We start from the raw sequence: 12764 nt of genomic DNA on the forward strand, positions 1-12764 counted from the left end.
GCACCCTGAATATCAAACCCACAAATTTTGTGAGACAGAATAACTAGGGCAAAATACTGAACAGAAAATATCAACAGGTAAATAAGTCTAGATTTTCAATACCCAACTTCATATATATATGTACCTATACGGTACAGAGATATGGAATTAGGAATAGTAAATCTATACTTCCCCTATATGCACTTACCTTTCGATACTCTGTCCTGATATTCTTGTATTTTGATATTATTGGTGTTTATATCCAGCAGAAGAACACTCTGCCATTGTTTGTACGTAAATATACTTTTTTGAAGTAAAAGAATAAACCTACCAAAATACTGGAGGAAAACAAACAAATATCTTATGGAACCTCCAAACTGTACATTGAAGTCAATGTTTCCAGTCTTTATAAATGGCTTGGTGTGTTTTTTCTAATATCTTTCACTCAGGAAACTCTGTACATAATTTAAAAAGAATGTGGTGCTGTCGGAATGCAAAGGGAAATGTTTGCCAGTGCCTAATTTATTTTCCACAGGATTCAGCTATTTGGCTTCTCCAGTAGCTCAGGGAGGAAATTTATGGACCTCCTGGAGAAGTGTCATGCTAAATATAGCTTTTGCCTCAGCAGCCAGCTGAGCAAGGGCAGCAGATGGCCCTTTCCCCAGTGCCATAAAAGACTTTGGGACATATTTATGAAAAGTGGAGCATCATCTCATGATGTGCCACTATTCTTGCACCCCATTGCGCCCCCCTAACGCCACCATGTGTGCACCATATTTATGATACAGCGCACAATGGCGCACGTTAGGAAACTAGTGTCAAACATGTTGATGCTAGTTGGGCGCTTTGCAGGATTAGCACCAAAATTGTTGACGCTAATTCTGCAAAGTGAAAGGAGGCCAATTGAAAACATGGGAGAGTCATTTTAATGCCTGCCTAAGGCAGGCATTGAAAATTATCCTAAAAATAGATTCCACTGTGACATTTTTCTGGGCCTCCTAATTCCAGAGTGCCCCCTTGCAAACATTATGCCTGGTGCTGGCATAATGGGACACAAAGGTTTACAAAGGGGAGCAATGAATGCATTGCTCCACTTTGTTAATATGGCACAGCGTTTTTGCCAACCGAACGCCACATTAGTGTGAAAAAAATGGTGTTAATGTGGAGCAAAATGGTGCTAGGGGCTTCTTAAATCTAGCCCTTTGTGTGGCAAAACATCTGCTTTCGTGCAATAAGAGGAATGACTGCCTTAAACGAGCAGGTATTTCTGGTACTGAGTTCCTGCACTTTCTGAAGTTGACAGTGAGAGTATGTGCACTTCTCAGCATTTCTGCAATACATTTAATGGGAGATTACCAGCACTTCTCAGGAGCAACCAGGTACTCTAAAGAGTGAGCACCTGCACTTCTGTATTTCCATTTAAAGCACTGTGTGAAATACAGGAGATAAAGCAAAAAATCTCACATTCTACTTGTTAGTCATACCTTTGCAAAGATATCAATGTTGTTCTTTTATAGACAAGCTGTAAGTGGTAGGTAGCAACACAGTTAGGGCTTAATTTAAGGAGGGGAGCAGCACAAGGTGGAGGTAACTCTAAAACACATGCACTTTCAAAGAGTGCTGAATGAAAAACAATAAAGTAGATCCCTAAATTTGATCATTGGAAGGATCAAATCAGCCAATTAAGAGAATCAAAAAGAATCAATGCTCGCGGAGAGGGACAAACACTAGAAGAGGAAGAGAAGTCATTGAATAAGAAGCAAGCAAATGAGAGTGATAATAGGCAGTGGGCGGGCCCTAAGCCCACTGAACGTTCATAACAAGTCTTTGGAGACATAAATAAATATGGGACAGATTTAAGAGCCCCTTGCACCACTTTAGTACCACCTTAGCATCATTTTTTTTACACTAATGCAGAATTAAGGTGGCCTTTCCCCTTTCCTCGCCAACCTCGGTCTCAAGCAACTGGTGAACACCCCCACCCACATCGCCGGACCCACGCTCGACCCCATCTTCTTCGCCAGCAACCACATATCCTTCAGCCACTCCTCCGTAATACACTGGACCGACCACAGATGTGTCCACTTCACCTTCAGACGCAAGACTCTCCACCTCCGCACACAACCCATTCCACCCAGACATTGGAACAAAATCTCCACGGAACAGCTACTCTCCACTCTCAGCCACAACCAACCTACCATCTCCACCGACGCCAACAATGCAGCCCTCAGCCTCACACAATGGATCACCAACTGCGCCGACAACCTCGCACCCCTCAGACGCCTCCCAAGACAGACTATCGCCAGGAAACCTCAATGGTTCACAGACACCCTCAAGGAATCCAGAAAAAGCTGCCGTACCCCCGAGAAAGCCTGGAGCAAAGACCACACCACAGAAAACATGTCCGCCCTCAAAAACGCCACCCGCAAACACCATCAGCTGATCTGCGCCACCAAGAGAACATCATTCAAAGACAGACTGGACAAGAAGACTCACAACAGCAAAGAACTCTTTAACATCGTCATGGAGCTCTCCAATCCCAACGCCAACTCCAACTCCATCACGCCCTCACAAAATCTCTGCAACTCCCTCGCTACCTTCTTCCATCGAAAGATCACCGACCTTCACGACAGCTTCGGCCCTCAGACCCAGCCCACCACCACGGAACCTACAGCCTCAGCCGTCACCCTCAACGCCTGAACTCACATCAGCGTGGAAGAGACCAAAACTACAATGAACATCATCCATTCCGGTGCCCCCTCGGACCCCTGCCCCCACTTCATCTTCAACAAAGCCGACGACATCATCGCCCCCCACCTCCAGACCATCATCAACAGCTCATTTGCATCTGCCACCTTCCCCGAGAGCTGGAAACACGCGGAAGTCAGCGCTCTCCTGAAGAAACCTACGGCGGACCCCAACGACCTGAAGAACTTCCGCCCCATCTAGCTCCTCCCCTTCCCGGCCAAAGTCATCGAGAAGACCGTCAACAAGCAACTGACCAAATTCCTTGAAGACAACAACCTACTCGATCCCTCCCGGTCCGGATTCCGAGCCAACCACAGCACTGAAACCGCCCTCATCGCAGTCACCGATGACCTCAGAACTCTGAGGGACAACGAAGAAACAGCCGCCCTCATCCTCCTCGACTTCTCGGCCACCTTCGACACCGTCTGCCACCGAACCCTAATATCCCGCCTCCGCTCCACCGGTATCCAAGGACAGGCCCTGGACTGGATCACCTCTTTCCTCTCTAACCGCTCACAAAGAGTCTACCTCCCGCCGTTCCGCTCGGACCCCACCGAGATCATCTGCGGTGTCCCACAGGGATCCTCGCTCAGCCCGACTCTCTTCAATGTCTACATGAGCCCCCTCGCCAACATGGCACGCAAACACAACATCAACATCATCTCCTACGCCGACGACACCCAGCTGATACTTTCCCTCGCCAAGGACCCTACCATCGCCAAAACCAACCTGCAGGACGGAATGAAAGACATCGCAGAATGGATGAAACTCAGCCGTCTGAAACTGCACTCAGACAAAACGGAAGTCCTCATCCTCGGAAACACCCGGTCCGCGTGGGACAACTCTTGGTGGCCCACGGCCCTGGACACCACACCTACCCCCTCAGACCACGCACGCAACCTCTGATTAATCCTGGACCCACTTCTCGCCATGACCAAACAAGTCAATGCCGTATCGTCTTCCTGCTTCCTCACTCTCCGCATGCTCCGAAAGATCTTCCGCTGGATCCCCTCCGACACCAGAAAAACTGTGACCCACGCCCTCGTCACAAGCCGCCTGGACTACGGAAACACCCTATTACAGGAACCACCACAAAACTTCAGCGAATACAAAACGCCTCTGCTCGCCTCATCCTCAACATACCCCGCAACAGCCACATCTCTGCCCACCTGAGACATCTGCACTGGCTACCCGTCAACAAATGGATCACCTTCAGGCTCCTTACCCACGCACACAAAGCCCTCCACAACAAAGGACCCGAATACCTCAACCGTCGCCTCAGTTTCTACACGCCCACCCGTCAACTTCGCTCCGCCAACCTTGCACTCGCCGCCGTCCCTCGCATCCGCCGCACAATGGCAGGTGGGAAATCCTTCTCCTACCTGGCGGCCAAGACTTGGAACTCCCTCCCCGCCAACCTCAGGACCACCCAGGACCACCTTGCATTCCGGAGGCAGCTCAAGACCTGGCTCTTCGAGCAGCAGTAACCCCCTCCCCTAGCGCCTTGAGACCCTCACGGGTGAGTAGCGCGCTTTATAAATATGATTGATTGATTGATTGATTCCATATTTACAAAGTGGCGCAATGCGTTTAAATCAATGGGCCTCCTTGCACTTTGCTACACTAGCATCAGTATTTTTTACGCTAGTGTAGCAAAGCGCCACAATATCGTCAGAAATGTTGATGCTATTGTTCTAATTACTGCCATGGTGTGCCGTATCTTAAATACGGCACACACATGGTGACGTTACGGTAGGGACGCAAGAAAAGTGGTTCTGCATTGGATGTAGCCCCACTTTTCTTAAATTTGGCCCCATATTTTATTATTACCCTGCATCAATGCCTCCCTTTATGGGGGCACCAGGGTGCTGCTATGCTGCTTTTTACCCTAACCCCTACACTTCCCTATTTTACGAATTTAAGATCAAATGGGTAGGTGCATATAAATATATCTGACCTATATATATATTTATATTGCAGTTTTATTACGTTCATCACTGCCCGTTGTCTGAAAACGGACGGCAGGAATCAGAAGTGTTAATCTTCAATAATAGGAAACGCAGAGCAAATTCTGTAATTTAAACAAGCAGACATAGACTGGGAATACAGTACTTCAGTAATTAAAAAAAAAGGACAAAATAACAATGCAGTGAGCAGGTTGGTTTTACAATCAATGTACGTTCATCTGAAATATTCTTAGTGGGTCGAAATATTATTTACAGTCATTTTATGTGGGGGATAAAAATTAGAATGGCAGCGGTGGGATTCGAACCCACGCCTCCAGAGAGACTGGAGCCTAAATCCAGCGCCTTAGACCGCTCGGCCACGCTACCACATATATCATTATAGCCTATGTCTCTTATAGGAAGAGACACAGTAGCAGAGGTCAAAAAATTGTTTTTGAACTGAGTTAAGAGAATTAAATTACGCTAAAGGCGCGGGTACTACACAAGCCTCTAAGAAGGACGGAGCTTTCAGGACTGACGCATCCTACTGACTGCTTGCCAAGCCCCGCCCCTGGGACCAATGCCGAGGCACACATCCGGTGACTCACTCTTACCAGCAGCAAGCCACAGTGTTGCACCCAAGAGGGTAACTTTGTATAAGTTTAACTAAGTATTGCAAACTGTTACTTCCTCACTGCTACATTGCAACTCTGTGTTAACAATGTTGTTAAACTATTGTAGGCTTCCCTTTGGCGCGTCAACGCCAACTTTGAAACACTGATAGCAGCTGCTTGGACTCTTTTTTTACGTTTGTGTTTTGAATTTAGTTGTTATAGACATAGAGTGCACGTGTACTTGAGGCCTTCGGGGGGGGGGGGGGGCAGGAGGCATGGGAGCTTTCACGGATGTTTGTTAGGGCTGGCCAATAGATATTTCTAGCTGCCAGTTGTAGGAATCATGTATCCATTACCTTAGCACGTACAGCCGTGCTGGAACAAACTTCAGGGGGGGCGCAGGTGCTAGCAAGTTCAGCAGCAGGCCAACATTTCAGTGTTTTTGGCTTATGAACTAGTGTACGAGAGACACACATTCAGTCAGACAATGTGGGCGTAGAGGGGGTGTATCCCAAATACATGTGTGTAAAAATGGCCTCCAGTGGCGCCCTTAAACATTTTCCCAATAGATTTGTTAAAATGTGGAATGACAGACTCTGATCTTTTGATGGTTACCATTGGGTGGCCACCTCGGGTCCACATGCAAGCCGCACCTTACCTGTACTTCACAACTTAGGGTGGTGTGGTAGGGGGCTGACAAGTCATCCAAAATGCCACCATTTTCATCGATAGAAAATATTGTGGCCCTCTGTAGCTCAAAACTGGAAATATGCCCATTTCCTGCATTACTTCCAATTTGAATCATAAATGCACTAAAACAATATATTTGTGGAAAGGCCTACTATCTAAATGAAGCATTGCTCCACAGCTGCAGTTCATCACAAATACACTGTCTAAATAAATAAGGACTATTCCAAGAAGTAGAGTAGTACCATCAAAAGCACCCGATTGAATGGTGAGTCAAGAAAAATAATTACATAATATTGTGCTAGTAGTAGACGTAATGTCAAACACCCATTAAAACACTATTCCAAAGCACAATGCACCTCAAAATATTGGAGCAGGATCATCTCCTCACATTTCTGTTTCAGAATATTGACATATATTTATGGATGGTTAGTGTTGCTTTAACGGTAAAACGACGCTAACCTAACTCCATATTTATATTTTAATGCCAGACCCGTCTAGTGTCAAAATATTGGAGTTACCACCATGTTTAGGATGCACAAAACCACCTTGCGTCAATGAGGTCCAAGGTAGGTGTTTCTGTCCAAAATACAATGCTAACCCCCAGCGCCATATTCATCTCCAGGCACAGAAATGATGTGCAAGGAGGACGCGCACCCAAATAATAGTGCTAAGTCTGCTTAGCACCATTATTTAATGCCTTGGTCAGACCAGGCATTAGGGGGCAGGTAGGCCCATTTCCATGGTGGAACACCATGGAATGGGCACAGAGATGCCCACCCAAAGCCCCAGGAACACCACCACCCACACCACAGGAACATTACAGGAGGGGGACCCGATCCCAGGTAAGTTGAGGTAAGTAAAAACTTTTTATTTATTTTTTAGTTCCATTGGGAGCTCCTGACATGGGGCCTCCTGTCTGGCACAGGGTATGTTGGCAATGCCCAGGGGACACTAGTCCCATGTGGTGGGCATTGGGATGGTGATTATGACTCCTGTCTACACTTAGACAGGAGTAATTTTTTGGCTGCTTGGCCGTCATATTTTTTTGCCGCTAACCAGCTTAACGTCATTTAGACCCCCTAACACCATTTTCCCTAATACCATCCCTGACCGGCTAGCCCCCCTTTATTTTATTTTTTTAGACACTAGCCATTCCTTAGCGCCATCTTGCATCATTTAATGAATATGGCGCTAAGTTGGCTCTAAGGAATGGCGTTAGCCGATGTTAAGAAAAATGACATAAAACTGCATTTGAGCAGTTTAGTGTCATTTTTTTTTCATAAACATGCCTTATTATTTGCTAGAGTAAGGTCCTCATCATCAATATTTACTGGACTCAAGACAACTCTAGCATGCAATTTGCATCATAAATCTCAACAGTTAACCCACGTGATCTAGAAGCCGTTCGAGTATTACATGAGGCTGACATATCCTACAAAGATGTTCAGAATAGATTTTTTGATTCTTTAGCTTCTTTTTTTGCTAGCTAGACTTTAATAAAAAGGCCAGTCTCTCATGATGAGCCACTGATGTGATGTTGGTCTTTTTTGCTACAGTACTGTGGGTTTTGTCTTAATAATACCCAAAGACTCTACTCATCTTGCAAGTACTCAGACTCGCTACAAAAGCCATAAAGCATCCAGAGCTGAGCTCCAGATAATACCAAGACTACTGACAACCTTGGGCAAGGGTCAGCCCCACAAAAGGGGCACATTAGTGATGGCCATTTCTGCCCCCTGGGGGCAGATCAAGGGAGGCAGAAGCCACCAAGATGCCAGGAATTTGTTTTCCTTTGTTTTTCTGTGTTGGGGCACCCCCTTTAGCAAGGGTCAACCCCCCCCCCCCCCCCCAAGGGGACACAGTACTGTTGGCCACTTCTGGCCCCCTTGGGAGCAGATCAGTCTATCTTTTTTAGGTCCATCTGTCTCGAAGTGAGGCAGAATCCACTTAGGCACCAGGAATCCTGTGTGTGGGTGTGTGTGTGTTTTGTGTGTGAGGGGGTGGCCCCTTTGGTGAGGGTTGCCCTCCCAAAGGTGGCACATTAATGATGGCCATTTTTGTCCCCCTGGGGGCAGATTGTCCTGGCCTATTTTTTTAGGCCCATCTGCCCTCGGGGGGGGGGCAGAAGCCACCAATACGCCAGGGTTTTTTTTTCTTTTGTTTTTGGGGGGTGACCCCTTTAGCAAGGCCCTCCCACCCCCCAAAGGGGGCACAGAACTGTTGGTTATTTCTTCCCCCCCTTGAGAGCTGATCTGCCTATTTTGTTAGGCTTATCTGCCCCCAAAGGGGGCAGAATCCACCTAGGCACCATGGATTGTGTGTGTGTGTTTTGTGTGGGGGGGGCAGCCCCTTTGGTGAGGGTTGTCCCCCAAAGGGGGCACATTACTGATGGCCATTTCAGGGGCAGATCAGCCTCTTTTTTTATGCCCAACTGCCCCCAAGGGTGGCAGAAGCCACCAAGACACCATGGATTTTTTTTCCCTTTTAGTTTTTTTGTTTACTTGTTGGCTGGTGCCCCCCAAAGGAGGCACAGAACTGTTGGCCATTTCTGCCCCCCTTGGCAGCAGATCATCCTATTTATTGTAGGTCCATCTGCCCCTAGGGGGGGCAGAATCCACTAAGGCTCCACTTGCATTTGTGATTATAACAGTTTATTTCTTCTTTTTGTTCTAGTTCAAAGCTTTTGTTTCCTTTGCTGTGTCTCCTTGCAGTTTTGGCAGTGGTTGGCCTGCGGATTGCGTAGTTGCATGTTTTAGGTAAGTAAAAACAATTTACTCCAAAGGAGTAATGTTGCCATGCATGAATGACATGTTTGTAGGTGGTGTACTAAATGCAGGATTGTGTGTGTGAAATTGTCCTTAGATTTGTGCACAATGATATTTGTGTTGTCGTATGTCTAATTTGCTTTTCTTTTTTCTTTTTAGTGGGATATCATTGGTGATTGCTGTGTCTGTGCAGAGTAGTTGCTGGTGAGTCTAGCTTTTTCAGGTGAGTGACTGGTATAGTGTATGAGTATATAACTCTTTTGATAAAGCCACACTTTGTTTATTACTTATTTTAGACAGTTCTGGTTGTTGTTGGCACGTTTGTCAAGTTACACTTCTTAGAAAGGATCATGTCTAGCCACAGAGTGACAGTTCAGCAGGTTGTGGCATGCTTTTTGAGTCGTCCTCTGACCATGATTATGAGACTGACTCTGCATCTGAGGCACAGGAGGAAGTGAGAGATTCTGGCAGTGAGTTTTCTGCCCGAGAGGAATCTTCTGTTGAGGAAGCCACTCTGAGTGCAGATGAAGGGCCTGTTTTAGAGGAGGACACTGATGTGCCAATAGTGCAACAGCCTGGGGCTGAAAGGTTTCCCATTGGAAGACCTGACACCTGGGTTGCCCCAAACATGGAGCAGCCACAGTGCCTGCCTTTACTGGTCTCCCAGGGTGTAGAGTAAATACGGAAAACATTTTGGCTGTCAATATCTTTGAGTTGTTTATGGACGATGTATTTTTGGAAGAGATTGTTGAGCAGACTAATTTGTATGCGGAGCAGTATTTGAGGGACAACGCTGCCAGACTTAGGCCTCAGTGGATTCCCACAAATCTGGAAGAGATGAAAAAGTTCTTGGGTTTGACTTTTTTGATGGAGTTGGTAAGGAAACCGTCACTGGCTTCTTATTGGTCTACCAGTCCCTTGATGGCAACGGCTATAATTCCTGCAACCATGACTCATAAATCGGTATTTGCTTCTTCTTCAGATGCTGCATTTTGTTGACATTGCTTTAGCCTCACCACGAGATCACCCTCATTGTGACTGTCTTTTTAAGATTAGGCCTGTCCTTGATCATTTTTTAGATCGTTTTTCAGAGGTTTATGTTCCCAGGCAAGGAAATAAGTGTGGATGAGTCTTTGGTCCTGTTCAATGGTCGTTTTTAGGCAGTACATTCCTAACAAGAGGGCACAGTATGGAATTCAATTGTATATGCTGTCTGAAAGTAGCACAGGATACGTTTATAATTTCTGGGTCTACACTGGTAAGGATTCCAGTATTGACCCCCCTCGTTGTCCACCCACTTTTGGAGTTAGTGAAAACATTGTGTGGGAACTTGGTAGATGACTGTTTAACAAAGGTCGCCATTTGTATGTAGATAACTTCTACACTGGAGTTCAGTTGTTCAAGGAATTGTTCAGAGTGGACACAGTTGGGTGTGACACAGTCAGCTCTAACCGGAAAGGCTATCCAAGGGAGCTTGTCTGTAAAACACTTGAGAGGGGACAGTGCAGTGCCTTGCGGAATTATGAGCTGCTAGCTCTGAAATTTGCAGACAGGAGAGATGTGGTCATGCTAACTACCATCCATGATGAGAGTAGTCCCCTTTGTGACTGTTTGGGGTCAGGTTGCAGAAGTGCGCAAACCTGCGTGCATTTTGGACTACAATAAGCACATGGGTGGTGATGATAGAGTAGATCAGAGGTTGAAACCTTACACTGTTGTTCATAAGTCTTACGTGTGGTATAAAAAGGTGGCCATCCATTTGTTTTTTTAATTTGGCAACTTCTGATGCTTTTATTGTGTTCAAGGACTGTTCCCCTGAGTCAAGGATGAAATTTGTTAAATTTCAGGAGTCCGTGATAGAGAGCCTTATTGTGGTGGAACATGCAAGAGTTCCCAGAGTAGCAGTGATGGGGGATGTGGCTAGATTGAAAGATCACAACTTTCCTGGTCACATTCCTCCCACTCCCAAAAAAGATTTGCCCACTAAGAAATGTAGAGTCTGTGCCCGAAGAGGTATTCGGAGGGAGAACCAGATGTACTGCCCGGACTGTCCTTCAAAGCCTGGGCTGTGTGTGGCTGGCTGTTTCAGGAGTTACCACACACAGAAGAATTACTGTGAACTACTGTGAACATAAACTGCTGTTTTATATTTTCATATGTTCAGTTTCACTGCTGGCATTACTGTCATGTTTTCAGTTAGATTTTTTGTGTTTGTAGTTTTGTCTTTATTTATAATTAGTTAGTGGTTTCTTCATTTAAAAACAAAAAAAGTGATGGTGGTGTGCATGGAGTGGCGCTTGGCTAGCAGTGAGTGTGGAGTGGCGCTTGGCTGGCAGTGTGCATGGAGTGGCACTTGGCTGGGGGGGTGTGTGGAGTGGCGCTTGGCTGGCGGTGTGCGTGGAGTGGTGCTTGGCTGGCAGTGTGGGTGGAGTGGCCCTTGGCTGGTGGTGTGCGTGGGGTGGCCCTTGGCTGGTGGTGTGTGTGGGGTGGCCCTTGGCTGGTGGTGTGTGTGGGGTGGCCCTTGGCTGGCGGTGTGCATTGGGTGGAGCTTGGCTGGTGTTGTGTGTGGAGTGGCGCTTGGCTGGCGGTGTGCGTGGAGTGGATCTTGGCTGCCGGTGTGCATGGGGTGTCACTTGGCTGGCGGTGCCAGCCAAACGGAAGTCCACATACTCCCACCAGCTGGTGTGATTGCAGTATCAGGCATGTGGGCATATGAAAGTGATGGGCCCTTGAGTGGTGCAGTCTGTCGATTCCAGTGGTGTAATGTGCTGGGCCCGTGGCTGGCAGTGTGAATGGTCTTCTGCATGTCATGTATGAAAGGTGTGTGAATGGATTGTAAAGCGGTTGGTGCCTTGTCACGGCTTTAGTTTTTTGGCCTTTCAGTTATTAACAGTGCATTTCATTTTTATGAAGTCTCTTGTTAATAACATTTGATCTACTGAACCATCAGTCACCCTGGTGCCAAATCCAACCAGTATGTGTGGTAAAAATGACAAAACCTGCTTCGCTATAATCAGGCGTCACAGCACACCCGTGACACGCTAGGTATCTTGGGTGGGACCCCAATGATGAAGCATTCCACCAACTTGGTTGGTGGGTGAGGGGTCTTTTTAACATAACCTAAGTGTGTTTCTTTTCACAGTTTTAGTGTTTGGAACATCAAAGAAGCACATGGACACATCAAAATGACCTATTACAAAACTACCTGTGTTTGGGGGGGATTCCCCAACATTAGCTTACCCAGACTCCTCTCCAAACCTAAAAATGTGCTTAATAAGCATATTTTCCTCACTTTTCTTTGAGGATCACCGCTTCGGCACACATTTCCTACCACCCAGCGGTCCCCTCAGTCTCCCAAGTAAAATGATACCTCATTTGTGTGGGTCCCCAAAGCAGAGTCACCCTAAAGATGTATGAAAAAATGTGCTTATCAACTCACTGTGGTATCCCCTCAATCTCTCCAGGTTTTTGGCCTTTTTCTGTTGCAGGCACCTGAGCCACCCACACAAGTGGAACGCTGGGTGGAAGGAAATTTGTGGCTTCTCTCAGATTCCAGAACTTTCTGTCACCAAAATGTGAGGGAAAAAGTGTTTTTTTGGTCACATTTTGAGGTTTTCCTAGGTACTGGCTGTGCTAGAGGCCAAAATCCACAGTTAGGCACTGTGCAAAAAACAGCTCTGTTTTCTTTGGGAAAATGTGATGTGTCCACGTTGTGTTTTGGGGCATTTCCTGTGGCGGGCACTAGGCCTACCCACACAAGTGAGGTACCATTTTTATTGGGAGACTTGGGGGAATGCTGGGTGGAAGGAAATTTGTGGTTCCTCTCAGATTCCAGGACTTTCTGTCACCAAAATTTGAGGGAAAAGTGGGTTTTGGCCAAATGTTTAGGTTTGCAAAGGTTTCTGGGTAACAGAACCTGGTGAGAGCCCCACAAGTCACCCCATCTTGCATTCCCCTAGGGGTCTAGTTTAATAAAAATGCACAGGTTTGGTAGTTTTCCCTAGGTGCCGGCTGAGCTAGAG

General features: G+C 46.6%; 1 non-coding gene across 1 annotated transcript; it reads right to left on the minus strand.

Annotated features, from left to right (window-relative positions):
• Positions 1 to 4978: 4978 nt before the first annotated feature.
• TRNAL-UAG (transfer RNA leucine (anticodon UAG)) lies at positions 4979 to 5060 on the minus strand. Its single transcript has one exon. It is a non-coding gene; the product is annotated as a tRNA-Leu (tRNA).
• Positions 5061 to 12764: the final 7704 nt, after the last annotated feature.

Source organism: Pleurodeles waltl, chromosome 12, assembly GCF_031143425.1.
Source record: "Pleurodeles waltl isolate 20211129_DDA chromosome 12, aPleWal1.hap1.20221129, whole genome shotgun sequence".
NCBI classification, from domain to species: Eukaryota; Metazoa; Chordata; class Amphibia; order Caudata; family Salamandridae; genus Pleurodeles; species Pleurodeles waltl.